Below are 17,177 nucleotides of genomic sequence, written 5' to 3'. Positions count from 1 at the left end.
GCAATGTGACCAGCTCCCTCACACTCCTGCCCACATGGCTTCATCATAATGGACTGTACCCCCAAAACTATGGGCCCAATAAACCTACCCTTCCTTAACCTGATTCTTCAGCCATTTTGTCATCCACTCTCAGTCTTATTCTGTAGCTGAGGAATGTGAGGGATCAGAGCAAATGTGACTCCACCGAGTTCCTAGGTTTATTTGTGCCTGGAGTTAATGGTTTATAGTTAGAGAGCTGCCTTTCATTATAAAATGTCCCATCTGTTCACAGCCTTGGTGTAAGATAAGGAACACTTGGGCACATACCTGCATGTGTTTAGGGGTCACGCTGAATGTGTTAACTTGTGTGTGCATATGGTAACCATGTCAACATGCTGCATGCATATGCTCTGGAGTATGCAGGTGTGAGCTTGTATATCAACAATTCTCCTTGGTTTATCAGAAAAACCCTCTAAGTCTCTTCTTCCAGAACTCAGTTAGGGTCTTTGGTGACAGATGTGGCTTTCTCTGTGTTCCATCAGACTAGCTCAAAGCCCTCTGTCCTCAAGTGGAGGGTGAGGCTGATTTGGACCATCTCTTCATGTTGTAACCACTGAAGAACACAGCTATGGCCCTTGGGAAGAAAGGTTGGCTGGTTTTCTGATGTACCCTATGAGCCCAGATGGCTTGAAGAAAACAGCATTTGAGTGAGTGTGATGTGGCTCCAGATGGGTAGGGGGTTGCTTTTCCTCCAAAACCACTAAGCTAATAATGACAGGCACCTAAGTAGCTTAACCTGGACTTCACTCTCCACCCGTGTGATGCACACCTGCTCCTCTTGGGTCTCAGCTTGGAGCTCACTGCCCCTTCCTGTGGTCCCACTGTCATCTATGCCCATTCTGTCATCATGACCTCTCTGTGCAGTGTGTGTGTGTGTGTGCATATATGTGTGCAGATGCATGTGTATGTACATTAATGTAGAGGCCAGAAGTCAACCAACCTTGAGTGTCATTCCTCAAGAGCTACTCCCATCTTGTTTTTGGAGACTGGGTCTCTTATTGGCCTGTAGCTAGTCTAGTAACCTAGGCTGTCTGATCAGCCAAACCCAAGAATCCTTGTCTCTGCTTCCTCAGTGCTGGGGTTACAAGCCTACATCACCATGCTTTGCTTTCCTGTTACATCTTACCATATGAACAGGGGTGGGGTTGGGGGTGGGATGAGAGGCAGAAAAGACTTTCCTTGTCTTGGTGGGCTACTGTTCCCACAGGTATATCTCTCATGTCAGAGAGCTGCACATTTAAAATGTGTTATTTTTTAATTGTTATAGTTTGTTTACTTGGTTTTTGGTGTATGATAGCCTGGCATGCATGCTGCAATGCACACATAGAGGTCAGAGGCTCATTCTCTGGACCATTCCTCCTTCCACTGTGTGAGTTTCAGGAAGTGCCCTTACTCACTGAGCCATCTCATCAACCCCAAATGCATTAATTTTTATTGCCTGTGAGTTAAATGTAGCTAAGTTGAGTTGAGATATACTCTCCAGTCTCAGTAATGTTTCTGTCTGGTCTCCATCCATTCCCAAAGGGCTGAAACAGAATCTGCAACTTAAGGGGGGAACTCCAGAGGAGAGGTGGATTTTTTCAGCACTACGGACAGAGATCTCCCCAGGAGGCCACGCTAAGGGACTTGCACTGCTCAGACCCAGGAAGAGCAAGCTGGCGGGAAGAGGACTGGGGAATGGCTCAGTTGGAAAAGTGCCTGCTCCAAGTATGCATAACTGAGTTCAGATGCCCAGAACCAACATAAAAATCTGGGCACACGCACACCTGTAACCCAGTGTGCTTGTGCCACCCAGTTTTGTGCCAACTTGACACAAGTTAGAGTCATCTGGGAAGAGGGAACCTCAACTGAGAAATGCCCCCACACTAGATTAGCCTGTGGGTAAGACTGTGGGGGCATTTTCTTGATTGATGTGGGAGGGCTCACCTCACCATGGGTAGTGCCATGCCTGGGCTGGTGGTCCTGAGTGCTATAAGAAAGCAGACTAAGCAAGCCACGGAGAGCAAGCCAGAGAACAGCATTACGCTATGACTTCGGGTCCTGCCTCAAGTACTTGCCCTGACTTCTCTGGATGATGGTTTGGTTATGGTGTCTTATCACAGCAATATCTAAATAAGATACTCAAGTGCTGAGGTGGGTGGGGTGGGGTGGGGTGTATATTCTGAAACAGGAAGATCCCTGAAGCTCACTGGCCAACCAGGATAGCCAAATTGGTAAGTTCCAGGGTGCATAGGAGATGGTTAGAAAACAAAAACAAAAAGAAAACAAATAAATAAAGGTGAACCATGATTGAGGAAAGAAATCTGATGCTATTGATCTCTGGCCTCTATAAGTACATGCATGCATGACATCATCACACACATATGCACACATCCACACTAACAAGTACAACACACACACACACACACACACACACACACACACACACACACACACACACACACACACGAAGTCTTCAGCTTTGGTTTCTTTATCTTTCAAACAAGTGTGTCACACCTGATGACCTCAAAGAATCCTTTCAGGTTCAACCCTCATGATATAAGGGCACCACAACTCCAAAATAACAGTGTGGGGGTCCCCCTCAATTTAAATGGTAGCCATGTCTTCTAGCTTTGCAAAGAGTGGCTCCTGGTGATTTACCTCATCTCACTGGAACTGAGGAGAAACCTTCCTCCCCTGTATATCCACACCTCTCTGTCCTGAGCCAATCCGGTACCTAGGCAGTGCCAGGTAGAGCACCGGGTCCACTGACAATGTCATCCCTGTGAGACAGTTGACATTCTCATTCTGTTTTACAGATGCAGGAACTGGGCATTAGAGAAGTTGGGTATGTTTTCATCAATTATTTGTCTCAGGACTCCAACATTTGATTCTAGATGTTTCCAGTATTAGGACTCAGGTTCCATACTTTGACATTTTTTCATCATAGAGAAGAGCATGCCTTCCTCCTGCCACTCCTCTGGGTCTTTTCCCACAAACCAGAACTTCTAAGTCCCCATTTCAACAGGAAGCTGAGAGACATGTTCCACTAACTTTGCTATGGCAAGGAGGAGGTTGGGCCTTGGAAGTCAATCTCCTGTTTTACAGGGAAGATTCCAGGGACTCAGGACACCACAGCCTCTCCTCAAGTCCCTCTTTACTTGCTATCTGGCAAGCAAAGTCATCAGTCCCTGACTCCTGCTGGCAGCTCCAAGTGGCTTACTCTCCTCTGAGCATCACCTCTCGGGGTGTGAATCATGTTAATTTGGTTCCAAGGGGGCATTTCACACAAGCGAACTGATATTTGCAGCATTTGGGGAAACAGAACATTTGGTAGACAGGAAGCTGAGGCCCCGGGTAGCCTATTTTTGGAGGTAGAAGCTTCAGAGGCTATCAGAATCCTTGCACTAATGAGGGATGAGCCATGAGAAGGAAAGAAACTTGGAACAGGCAGCACCAGACCCCTGGGCTACACAGATTCACATGGCAGTCCTGCTTGCTGTAGATCCTGGGTTTGGATAGCTTTTGTGCCTTTTTACTGTGGCCTACTGCACTGATGTTCAGTGAAGCTACAGAGGATGGGAGCCATTTAGATTCAGGTTCAGAGTTACACACCTGTCATTGTATCTATATTGTGTTGTTTCCTCTGGAAAATGGTCACCTGCTGGACAAAGAACCAAGTTCACATCTGCAGGGCATTCTGGGTGTGTTTCAAGTACTCCCCACCTTGCCTTAAAGAAAATCAAAGCCAGACACAATCTGCATGACTCCGGAGCCCCCAAGCAGCCAACACTCCAACTGGAATTCCACAGGCTGGAAACCCAAACCAAGAACACGGGCTCCAGGGATTGAGTCATGTGTGATTGTTTTCTCCAGGGCTGCTCGTGAGGGCTGAGAGCAGGAAGTTGTCCAAGTGGTGAATGCTCTCTGGAGTCCAGCTGGGACACATTTCTTTCTAGAGTGACTCTGTCTCAGAATTGCATTCAATTATGTCTTTAGCATCGCCTCTGCACCTTCACCTTTATTGAGCTGGAGTTGGAGTCTCCTGCTGAGCCTAAGGGCCATTTTTTTAAGCTGGAAAAGTTGGTGTCACAGATGGTAGAATGTAATGGCAAAAAGAAGAGGCCCTGAGGCTGAGTGGGATGGACAGTCAACAGACATTTGGATGCTGCAGGAGGAGGCCTGCCATGGTGGAGCTGGGGGCCATTAGAATGAATTTGTTAATCTTCTACAAGGTCTATCCACATGAGGGTCCATAGAAAGGCAGTTCATCATTCATTCATTCATTCATTCATTCACTCATTCACTCTCTCACTCAATGGACATCTATCTCAATTGCTCATGTCTGTTATAGCTTGAATATGAAACGTCTCCAGAGGCTCAGGTTTTGAGCACTTGGTCCCTAGATGGTAGCACCATTTGGAATGATTTAGGGAACTCAAAGAAGAGGAGTTCAACTGGGGGTTTAGGTCACTGGGTGGCTGTGCCTTTAATGGTGCCTGGTCTTTTATTCCTCTTCTCTCTGTGTGTCCTGTTTGTCCCTCTCCCCTCGGTGTGCTCTGTTTATTATGATGTGAAACAGCTCGCTCTGTTACAAGCCCCTACCACCATGGTGTTCTGCCCATGTGCATGAGGTCCAGCAAGGCCTGACCCTACTGAAGCCCTGAGCCTGGGTCAATCCTTCTTCTTTGAAGATATCTTCTCAAGTCTTTGGGGCTTAATTAAGTAAACATAACTGCTGCCTCTTAGCTGACATCATGTGCTGGGTGACAGGTACATGGGGATGGGAACTCCCCATTCATCTCCAGGAGTCTGGTCCTGCGCAGGAAAGCAGGAAAATGGGATCTGGAGAAGTGACATCAATATTAGCATAGGAAAGGAGCCTGAAGGCAAAGACTGGAAGCCCTGCCTCTCCTGCCTTCATACAACAAATGGGGCATGCTTGTGGGAGTTTGAATGTAATTGGCCCCCCTATAAGCTCATGAGGGGTAGCACTATTAGGAGATGTGGCTTTGTTGGTGTAGGTATGGCCTTGTTGGAGGAAATGTGCTACTGTAAGGGCAGGCTTTGAGGTCTCCTATGCTTAAGCTACGCTCAGTGTAAACACAGTTCACTTCCTGTTGCCTAGAAAGGCAAGTGGGAAGGATATTTGTTTTGTTTTGTTTAGGACAGGATCTTATGAATCTCTGAGTTGGTCTCGAACTCAAACGGGCTGTATAGCTAAGGATGACTTTGAACGTACAATCCTCCTACCATTACCTCCCTGGTGCTGGGAGAAGCAGTGTGTACCGCCATGCCCGGTTTTATGTGGTGCTGGGGATCAAACACGGGGCTTCATGAAGCTAGGCAATCACTCTACTAACTGAGCTGCATCCCCAGCCCAGGACATCTGTCTGAAAGTAGGGGACCTGGTACAGTCTCAGAACAAGAACCCGAATTCTAGAGGATTTGGGGGAGCTGATTCCAGGAAGCTCAAATGACCAAGTACAGGAAAGTGGGGAGAAAAGGCTCCCAGTGAGGGCCCCACAGAGGGCCTTCTGTGGGCAGCCCAGCTCATGGCACTGGGCACGTCCCAGGAACCAGTGACTTGTGACTCAGGCGCAAGAGTTTGAGAGCTATCCCCTAGGGGTATGTTTGGCCTCCTTCACACTTAAATTGTTTGAGAGAATCCCACGGGAATGAGGGCTGATGTGAGAAGAACGGACACTTGAAGAGGAAGGACTTCAGTGTGTCAGGAGTTGCCAGGCCAGGCCAGTTCAGCAGGCCAGGGCACAGGGAAGTAGCCGCAGCTACCGCATTGCTTTGAAAGGACAGATCCCTGAGTGGATACGAGGGACACACCGAGTTGGGGGTCTCAGCTGGAGGAACCCCTCCCTCATGGCCCCCGTTCCCTCATGACAACTGCCAGCAAGCAAGAGGTCGGGGGGCCGGGGTTTGGCCGGGAAGGTGGAGATCTGTGATGACCCAAAGTGTAAGTAGAGGAAGTGTGTGTGGAAGTCGGAGGAGGGACAGGGGAACGCTGGTACCCACTGAGGCTGTTCAGTTGACACATAAGCAGAGTGACTCCAGGACAGCTGCCTCTTCCCTCCTGGTGCAGAAGCATGGTGGAGCGGGGGGAGGGGGGGAAGACAGTTACATGGATTTCATGTTTATGCAAAGACTTTCAGGCCACCCAACCCTGTGTGCTCCCCTCAGACACTGACTCATCTGCCAGTGCTCCCCCCCCATCCTCTTCCAATACCTCATCTTTCTCCTTCTCGAGCTCAGGGACTCTCAAATGCTAGGCAAGCACTCCACCACTGACCATCTCCAGCCTTGGCTGTGCTTTCTTACACACATGGTGTGGTGTTCTTGGCAGCTGCTCCAAGTTTAGAGCGGTTCTAGAGATAGCAATCATAGTGACCAGGGATGGAAGACACCTCCTGACTGGGAACTAGATGTGGCTGGCTTTCATCTCTCTGTCCATCAGATCAGAGCAGCAAGGACGGTGGGGTGACTGCTGGGTCCTGGTTAGAACCCTCCTCACACTCTCCATCAACCTCTCTGTACCTCCTCTGCTTGGAAGGACAAGACGTATCCAGTCTCCCCAGGGACATGAGATGTGGTACTGTGGGGGAGGCTGGGGGAGAATTAAGATGTGAGTTGTTTTCTTCAAGAGTCCTCTCCTCCCATTGCCCATCTATCCTTTGGTGGAGCCTAGAACCCAAGGCAACCGGGCCTCTACCAGGAAGGATGACACTTTCACAGCTTCTAGGTGTTGGTGGATCCAAGGCAGGATCTGCAGGGCATCTTTCCAGCAAGAACTCAGAAATCCTCAGCTGTGCATGGTAACCAGATGGTTCTCAGGATAGAGCTGAGAAGGGAGGAGGGAACGAAAAGAGAGGACAGAGGAAATGGGAGGGGTCGGGAGGCTGTGGGGAAGGTGAGGCAGACCACCTAGGTGTCCTGGGATCCTGCTGCAGAAGAAATTACAGAAGCAGAGATGGGGTGAGTTGCCTTGGGAAGCAGCCTCACCCAGCCAATTCTCTTCCAAAGAGTGCATTAAAGGGATAAACACAGCTCAACACGGTGCCCTGCTCGCTCTGAGATGAGTGGAAAGTGGCGTTTCCCAGAAGGTGCCTGTGCCTGCCCTAGAGGAGACTAGAGATGAGTTTAGATTCCCATTGACCTTGAAGAGCCTCAGCAACCTGTTCTTTCACACAAACAGGCCAGGCAGCCTCCTCTGTGAGGTTGCATCAGGCAAAGATGGCCCCAGAATGCTCCCTGAAAGCCCACTGAAGACTCTGTGTCTGGAGAGCCTGTTGACGGCAGATTTAGGGTAGAGGTAGCACAGAAATAAGTAACCAGGCAAGGCCAGAGAAGGTTCAGGCTCAGAAAAATGGCATTAGAGAGTTTATATGGGTTCTGGGTCAGCAGCATGTGCACCCTGCTTGCATCCACCCTGGAGCAAAGAGATAAGCACAGCAGACCTGCAGCAGGGAATGAGCATATCCTGCCAACCTCAACTTAAAGCATCTGACCTCCCACCCAACTGTAGTCCAACAATGAGAGTAAGTTGTCCTAGCTGAAAACACTGCTTATGGGGCTTCATTGTTACACAGCAGGAGCTGACTGATACAAATGCTTACACTACGTCAGGCACAGAGGATACATCATCATCCTAGCTCCTGCCCTCTTGGTGCTCAGAGTCTGGATGGGCAGGAAGACAATGAGCAAATCACCACTGAATACGCATGGCACCTAAGATGAGAGGCAGACAACAGACAGTGACCAGACAGTGACAAGAAGTTCAATTAGGGAGACTCTTTGGGAAGAGTAGACATATATGCTACAAGTGTGATGATGAGAACAATGATATAAAGAGCTGAGGAAAGTTTGGGATAAAGACAGTAGGTGTCATGGGCCAGAGACGGATGAGACAGCACAATGTAACAACAGTAGTGTTGGGGCTTACTACCCCAAAGACTCTGTGCTGAAGGCTTGTTGCTACTCAACCATGACCATGGCCTCCTGTCACCATGCTGCCCTGCTGAGTCACTGGCCCAAAGCAGTGACATCATGGCATCAGCCAATTTTGGACTGAGCCCTCCAAAACCCAGAGCCAAAACAAGCCCTCCCTCCTTCAGGCTGCTTCCCTTGGGTATTTGCTGCTGTGGTGAAAAGCTGACTCACACAGAGAGAGAAAGCCAATGCTCGCGCGCCATTTAAAGCCTGTCTCTTTAATTATCTCATTTGGTCTTGACAACACGCAGATGAGTTTAAAGTGTGCTTGTTGGGATCCTTGAAGTTAAAAATGACAGAGACCCAACCCAGAATGGTTTTACCAAGTAGGAAATTCAGCAGATGACGTTCCTGGGTCTCTTCTCCTGTCCCCACTCCCACCCCATGCCCCACGCCTCCCCTCTGACTTTGCTGAATTTCTCCTGGGAGCCCTTGTCCCTCGGTGTTGTGGACTTCTTCAGGAAGAAGCTGGGGAGGGTGAGGATCACAGCCGTTCTCGGCGCGCATTCACACCCTCCCACTAGGCTCTGGGAAAAGAGCGATGCTCTCTACAAGTGATATCCTGGGAGGGAATCAGATCCGTCACATGCCAGCTCCATGATACACACGGGCACTGGGCACGGAGACTTCCTAGCCCCTCACTCCATCTCAGGAGGCAAATTGGGCTGTGGGTATCAGGTGACAAAAGCGTTCCCGTCTGCACCCGAATTCTCTAGGACTCCTTCTCATCTGCCTTCTGGTTCTGTCTGGCCACCGGAAGGTTGGAGAGGAGGCTGGGAGGAGGGGGTAGTTATAGACTGTTCTTTCTCTCTCTTTCTGGCAGAGTCAAAGGAAAGCAAACTGATTCTGTTGCTGGGCCTAGCAGCAGATGAGGGGCCAGCAGAAGCTGCATGGAGCGGGGATGGCTCTGGCTGTAGTGGGCTGTGATGGCACCAGCAGTGGGGACAGAGGAAAGTAGCCCTGGGCCTGTGGCCCCTCTTCCCTGAGTGTCCTCACTGGCTGAAGGGGCAGCAATGTCCTAAGTCACCCAGTCTGGTGTCTCAGCTACTTTACTGATTCAACGTCTTGAAGACAATGGGAACTAGCAAACCTCAGAAACGAGATCTGCCAGCTCACAGTGTGTTTATGATTTCCTGGGTGACCCCTACATGTTATAGCTGCTCGGAGCAATCCTGAGCTGCCAACCCCCAGGAATGGAGAGTGGGCGTGGTATGTGAACCTTGTGACCAGGGAAGAGTAGTCACCCAGACCCAGGTGACTCGGGTGCCACCGAGACCCAGGACATCTTCATTCCCCACAGTATCCCCTGAGGTCTGGGTTGACACAGTGGACGGAAGGGGAGTAACTGCCAATTGGACCATTGCAGCAGTAGGGTGGTGATTCTCTGGACCCCCAGGGTGAATACGGAGAAGGGATCATGTCTTGGTGTCTGGGAAGGAAAGAGAAGTGAAAAAGATGAAGAGTCAAAGCCGGGCCGGGAGGGGTTGGGGGCCTCAAATGGCAGGTTGGCCTCATTCTGGGGCTGGAAGGGAGACGGCTGTCTGTGGGGTCAGGGTTCCAGTTCGAGTTCAAGGTCATCCTACTGGCCAAAACAGAGACATAGCTGAAGGGAGAGGCTGTGATCAGCAGAGAAGTCATTCAGAATAGCAGCCTGGAGCTGGGGAAAGCCCTTGGGGTCAGGGCAAGAGCCCAGCTCTGCCTGTGTCCAGTCCCACGACTTGGACTGCCCCTTAGTCCTCGTGGGACTTCCTCAGCCATCAAGCAGGTTCCCAAATCCATCTAGGAGCCTGGGAGAGTTCAGGACCTGCTTCTTGGTGAGCATGGCAAAAGGTCATCTCTTGTCCTTGTCCCTGAGGAAGTTCTTCTCCCTGCACCACACCCTGCGGGGGGGGGGGGGGGCTAGGTACGCCCTGCGGGGGGCTGGTCCTGGTTATGAATCCTGGGAACGGCTAGAGCAGCAGATGGCCAGGGCAGGCTGGTGTATGCCATTGTTCCAGGCCCCAGCAGGCCCTGGGGGAAAAAAAGGAGTGTGTGGAGGTGAACTTTCACACTGACCAAGTTCCTCTGGTCATCATCGGGAGCAGAGCTGCAAGAGAGCCAGGCTTGGGCTACCTACTCCTAAGAGCCTATGAACCTCTCACAGTCCTCTCCAGGAGCAGAGCGGTTGGAGTGGGTGACAGTAGCTTCCTTCACGCCCTTCCAGACCCCCCCAGAGAGTGGTTCCTGGGAGCTGAGCCATACTCCTGACCTCACCAACTTGCTCATGAGCACTCAGCCCAGGTCTGGTCTTTGCTTCCTTGCCCAAATCCCCAGATCATGGGCATTGTAAATCCAGGGACGCTGGCTGGGTGTGAGGAGAAAGGTGGTCAGAATTCTAGCTGCAGTACCCACAGCTGGTGAGAAGAGAGGGGCCCCACACCCCTGGGAGAGTCCACCAACTTCCCAGGTTACCCAACTCCAGAGTCAGAAAGGGCATTAGAGCATCTCATCACCTCCTAGCTTGGAGATCTGATGATGCAGATCAGTGCTGAGACCTCTAGACCGCTCTCCCCCCGCCACCCGTGCTGACACACCCTTCCACTCCCTGCTTGTTCTTTCACTCCAAGCTGGCGACTCAGCCCAGACTGCATCCGCCCAGACTGCATCCGTGGCGTGGTTAGGTGTGTGTCTCCTCGTGGTGTGATGTCTGGTTTTTATTTAAATGAATTGTGAGGGGAGGGAAGAATTATGGTCCTCAAGAGAGGAGAGCATCTCGGGAGGCTAGGTACGCCCACCCTGCCTTCCTCGGCTGTAGCAAACAATCAGGGGCCATTAGATTTTCGTACTTCCCATTTTCTACTTCAATAAGTGTCTCCTATAGAAACTGATCGGCATTTTCTGCACTTGACAAGTAATAGCTTAGTCTTATTTCTAAGTGATCCCTATAAATCTAAATTACAGGCCAGCATGTAATTAATGAGCAACACATCCCATTACTGATCTGTTTACTTCAAGCCCACTTTCCTCCTCAAAGCAGTCTTCTCTTTTCAAAAATCACATTTTATTCACTTATTGTGTGTATGCATGCCTGTGCCTTCATGTGCCAGAGTGCCACAGCGCCTCTTCGTGTGTGTGGTCAGAGGACAACTTGCAGGAGTCAGTTCTCTCCTTCCACCGTGTGGGGCCCTGGGGATTGAACTCAGGTCCTCAGACTTGATGATGGTAGGCAGGCATCTTAACCCACTGAGCCTCTCACCCACCAAAGGTGTTTTATTTTATCATGAGTGGATGGGATTAAGGAATGGATCAGATGCTTCCAGGCCATCGGAAGGCTCCTCTGAGACCTAAGGTGCCCACCTGAGTGCAGGTGTCTCTGCTTCCCTGGCCCCACAGCATTCGAGCAGGAAATGAAGGCTGTGACAGTAGAGGCTTCCTTGTGGCTCTGTGGGTGGCCTCGCTCTCTCTCCAGCCTGGAGGTGTGGTCCTGACATTCCTGTCACCCTCCTTCTAACACCAGGACTGATGGCAACGAACTCTTCCTGTGTCTCCACCTGGGTGCTTCTCTCCATCCTACCCTTCCTGCCTGGTGGGGTCCAGGGGCCCATAGCGTCAACCTGGATGAACTCATCAGCTCCCTGGACAGCTCCCCCTGCAGCAGGAACAGCAGCCGCACGGTGTGGCATTGCGCGGATAGATGTGACCAAGTCTCTCTTCGTCCCAGCGGGGGCAGCAGTGGCAGACCAAAGAAAGCAATCCCACCTGAGTCTGGTGAGTGAAGCTGCGGGTTTCCTGGGGTTAGTTACAGGACTGTGGCCCGGGTTTTTGTTTGATTGGTTGATGGGTTGAGTTTACAGTTGCGGGGTGAGTCAAAGGCAGCTGTGTCACTGAGAAGTCCACCGCCGTATGGGTGACGACTCATGGAAGCTGCATCCCCAGAGCGTCCTGCACAACCTGCAGGGAGCCCTGCTTCTCTGAACCCCACCCCCTTCTTGAGCATTTCAAGTGACACAAGCTTCCAGAGTCTTTTGACCCGCCCTCCTCCCTCAAGAAGAAATAGTGACAGGGCACTCCACCCCTTCCTCTGGCTCCTACGTTCCTTCCACCCCTCTTGTATAACGGTCCTTTGAGCCTTAGAGGATCACAGCTGTCAGATTATTTCTCTCTATCTATGGCTGAGCATTGGACCCCTATGACACAGCAACAGTCACGTGTATTCAGGATCTGGAGCAGCAACATGGCTCCAAAGCCCAGTGCTGATTGCAAAAGTGAAGTTTCTCTCTGTGATTGACCCAGGCATAAACAGGAATGCTTAAACGGCAATTTGAGAATTATGACTGTAGCTCAGTTGGGTCCTTGCCTGGCATACACACAGCCCTGGGTTCAATCCCCCAGCACAGCATGAAACTACATGTATTAGTTCATGTTTGTAACCCCAGCACTTGCCTGTAACCCTGGCACTTGGAAAGTACAGGTAGAAGGACCGTTGGTTCAAGGTCATCCTTGGCTACATAGCGAGTCTGATGTTGTATGAGACTTGTCCTAAAATAAATAAGCCAATTAATGAATGAATAATAACAAGGGAATTTGACAGGCACAGAATAATAGCAGTGGCCTCCCGACTACAGTCTATGACCTACCCAGCTACAGGTCCTTGTTGTGGCTTATGATACCGGGCTTCACAATAAGGACTTCCCACCTAGTCCTGGCATGCATCCAACAGCAGCGATGTCCAAGTTTGTTCTCTGCGGCTGTGATAAACACTGACCCAAACCAACATGGGAGAGGAAAGGGTTAATTTCCTCTTACAACTTATAGTCCATCATCCAGGGAAGCAGGTGTGCAAGCAGGAGCTGAAGGAAAGACCATGGAGGAGAGCTGTTTGCTGGTTCACTTCCTCTGTACCTCAGCTGCCTTTCTTACACAGCCCATCCACCTGCCCAGGGATGGCACCACCTACCATGGGCTGGGCCCTCCTCCATCACTTAGTAACTAAGAGAATGCCTCATAGACATGAACGTCGGCCAACCCAATGGAGGCAATGCCTCAGTTGAGGTTCCTGCTTCCCAGGTACGTCAAGGTGATAACCAAAGCTATCTATGACAAGTGAGAGTAGCCTTTACGGTTTGTGGGGCCCCAAGAATCTCTATGTCCAACAATTCACGGGAAGGTAGCTCACCCTGGCACTGGTTTTGCTCAACAGGCTCATGGCTCCTGGGAGTGCCCTTTCCCATTCACACAGTGTGCCTTCACTCAGTCTCCTTAACTGTTGTCTTTACTCTTCTCCCAGCTGCTTCTACAAAATGCTTAAAGTTTCACATTACAGAAAGAAACCTTTATACAGAGGGTAGGTAGGATCTCCAAAGGCTGCCACCACTTTCTACTCCAAGAAAATGCCAGTTGGTCTTGGACAGCTATGGAGGCTTTGAAAAAGAAATACTGGCAAGGTCCAATAGAGAGTGAAAAGATTCCATTCCTCACGTCAACTGTTCGGTCAAGAAAGCAATGCTGGGCCCAGAAGCATGAATGGAATACACGACCCCATCTAACCATCCAGCAAGCAGACGCTTTTCACAAGCTGTTGGCATCCTCATCCCAGGATGTTCCCACTGTCACAGGGCTGCTGAGCTTCTCCACACCCCAATGGGTCCTGTGGGGCTGGCTTAGCCCAGCTCAGGAGGAGCAGAGCCACACTCCCACCTGCTGGGACTGTCTGCCCCTGGAACCAGCTTGGTGGTACTGACAGGCTCTGAGCCATCATGGTAGCCATACCTGGCTGTCGGAAGACCCTGGGCTGAGCAAACAGTCTTGACTCCCAGTAGATGTTTTTTTCTGCAGGAGAGAAATGTACACCATATTCTCTGGGGAATAACTGCCTCCCTCTAGGACAAGCTTATTTTTTCCCTTGTACTGTTTTATTTTCTACGTCTTCCATAAACCGTTGCTGAGGTTTTAAAGCCTTCCAGAAGCTCACTAAGAAGCATTAGTCTTTCTGTTAACTCCCGCCCTCGGAATTCAGGCTAGCACAAATCTTAATATACTTGCCTGCTAGTCACCCTGACAGGACCCACTGTCCACTTTTCTCTTTTTTTTCTTCTCCTCTTGGGTGCTTTGGTGTCTTATAAATCTAATTTATATGCCAGTCTAAATCATTCAGGTCTTTCCAAGCCCCTCCCACCTCATAAAGACTGTTCCCCTGTGGTGACCAGCAAAACCACTAAAGCCCCATGCCAGGTTTGAGGTCCCTGCTGAACCAACATTTTTCTTTTTAAAAACTCATGTATTTCTATTTTATGTATATGAACGCTTGGCTGCATCTATGTCTGTGTACCGTGTGCGTGCCTGGTGCCCGTGGAGGCCAGAAGAAGGCGCCAGGTCCTCTGGAACTGGAGTTACATATGATGGTGAGCCACCATGTGGGTGTTGGGAACCAAACCGAGGTTCTTCAAGAGTAGCAAGTGCTCCTAGCCACTGAGCCGTCTCTCCAGCCCCTCGACCCCCGTCTCTGCTGTTCTGTGAACACAGTCCCATTCAGCCCAGCAAACTGGACATTGGACACCGCCTCTCTCTTGCCAGGTTGCCTCAGCAATGCCTTTCCTTTCATTACTGTCCTCCAGTCCCTGACATTCCTGAGGACTTTAGACAGTGGCAAATAAGTGTCCCCAACGGTAAATGCGAGCCAATCCAGGAGGGCTCAGTTTCCCACAGCTTGACTTTGGTTTACAGCCTTTGTCTCAGGAGGGATGGGTAGTTACATTGCTCAGTTTTTTATTGCACCATAGTAAGACTGATGCTACCCACTCCCATGTTCCACAGCCTCGCCATCCAGTCTGGGAGAATCTCTTTCATTCCTCTTTTAAAAGTCTTTCCCAATTGTAGCAGCGAGGTGCAGATTTCACCCTAATCATCTCAGTGTCCTGTAGCGAGCCATTAAGAGGCTGGCTTCTGCATGCTGAGCTGTGGACGCTCCCTTTCTCTACATTAAAGGCTGGAGCCATAGGTTATTTGCTATCATTTCTGCCCTGTTCTCTTTCCGAGTCTTTGGACTCCAGGAAGGCCTCTTCAGCATTGGCCTAGGAGATCTGATTGGTTCTGTGTTTGCCTTGTGTCCAGTCAGCTGTAAACAGCAAGCCAACACCTCCATCACACACCCCTTCCTTCCACCTCCCTACCAAATTGAGGGTAACGCTGATGATAATATCTGCGTGCTTTTTCCAGATTGGAATTCCTCTTTCACGGGCAAGTCTTTGGCACATCTCTTATGCTCACAGCAGAGGCTATGTATGCCACAGCCGCCACAGTGTGCTCACCTTTCTGTCCCATAGATGCCACCTTGGCAACTGCAACATATTCTCTAGTCTACCAGCCATCTGTGGGTATCCCCATACTTATGAGGCAGACCTCATTCACCATACCATCCTATAATATGTAGAGAAATGCAACTACCCTGGAAGTCTCTCCAAGGATGCTCTACTCTCAGATGGATGGGGACTCAGAGGCTGCTGTATTAATGAAATTTCCACTCTTGCATGATGATAGTTCACAAAAACAGCATCCCTGGAGCTTCCTACACAGCTTGCAGGTGACTTTGCTGCCCAGTCTCCTCTCTTCAGCATTATTTACTGCCTTTATAACCTCAGAGAGAGGTCTGTGAGTCTCCTAAGCTTCAGGAACTTCCTGGAAGCCACATATTTCCTTAGCTCCCTGTGTCCTATGAATGTCCCTCCTCCCCCATCCTAAGAGGGTGTGTTTCAGTTGAGAAGAAATAGGTATGTAACAGGCTTCCTTTGCAGCACTCCAAAATCATGGCCCTGGTGACAGCACCAGTCAGCAGCCCAACAGTGGTGCGGGACATTTCACAAGGCTCCCCACTAGATGAAGAATTATAAGTGAAGGGAGGGAGAATCAGCTTTCTCTAGCGGGGAGACAAGCCCTCCCTAATAGGTTATCCAATCCCAAGTGATCAGTCCTAAACACATGTACATACGGGAAATACTGAACAGACTCAGTAGGTTCATGTATATGAATCTGATGTATGTATGTATGTATGTATGCATGTATGTATGTATGTATCATAAATCTGAGAGGGAATGGAGAATAGGGAAGAGTTGGAGAACAAGTTGGGGGGAGATGTAAATGATATAAATATAGTATACTCACATACGAAATTCTTGAAAAGTTATTTAAAATATTAAGATAGGTGTGATGGTGCATGGATACCTTTGATCCTAGTATTTAGGAGCCAGAGACAGGTAGATCTTTGTGATTTCAAAGCCAGCCTGGTCTATAAAATAAGACCCCATTTCAAAAGATAAAATAAAAAATAAATACATTAAAAAATAAAATGCATGCCCCAACCATTCTCCGCAAGACTTCCCGTCCCCAACCCTCAGAATCAGGGCTTGACTCCTGCCTGTGGCTTCTGAGATCCCCCAGGGGCCACTCCTGTCCCATATCACCCTTTTCACACAGCTGTTCATTCCTCCATCCCAGGCCACTCCTCCCAGGACAGAGGTGCACACATTACATTATGGGATTCTCAGGGGCCTTCACTTCCTGGGCTCCCCCTAAATGACGATAAATTGCTTATTCTAAGGAAGCAGTGGGCCTCATGTGGGGTGGGGAGAGATCAGGGTTCTTCTGTCCATTAGTGAACATGGCTCCCTCTCTACCCTACAGCATCGGATCTTCCAGAGATGGAGGAAATCTAAGCTCAAAGTAGGTCTCTGCGACCTGGCTGGGGGCAGGGCTCCTCCCTGGAACTAAGCTGGTGAGAACAGACCCAGGCAGCTGACAGCAGAGAGGATGGCTGGGGATGACTAAAGATGGGTCCTGTCCATTCTCAGAGAGGATGGAGCTGACAATTTAACAGCATCCTTTCTCTCTCTCACCATCCCTCCACCCCGCCCCCCACTCTCATACTACCTGGAGGGTCCAAGGCAGAACACTTGCCTATGAGATTGGCTAAGTCCCCTTTAGCTGGTGGTGGCTGTCTGGCTTCTCAGTAGATGGGCAGGGGCATCCTAGGTGAGGGAGAGCCAGTCTTTTTCCCAGTCCCAGGGCAGGATTGAAGGCTACCTGGGATATGCGCAGGCATGGATGCAGAGCTAGGTGTGTGTGGAGGATGGAAGGCATACAGGCGGGGTCTCTGCTCTAGTCACCAGGGGCCCAGCAGCCCTGCT

This window comes from Peromyscus californicus, unplaced genomic scaffold (genome assembly GCF_007827085.1).
Source record: "Peromyscus californicus insignis strain IS unplaced genomic scaffold, ASM782708v3 Scaffold_5__1_contigs__length_169319896, whole genome shotgun sequence".
NCBI classification, from domain to species: Eukaryota; Metazoa; Chordata; class Mammalia; order Rodentia; family Cricetidae; genus Peromyscus; species Peromyscus californicus.
The sequence above is the reverse complement of the archived record's forward strand: the minus strand, read 5'-3'. Positions refer to the sequence as shown.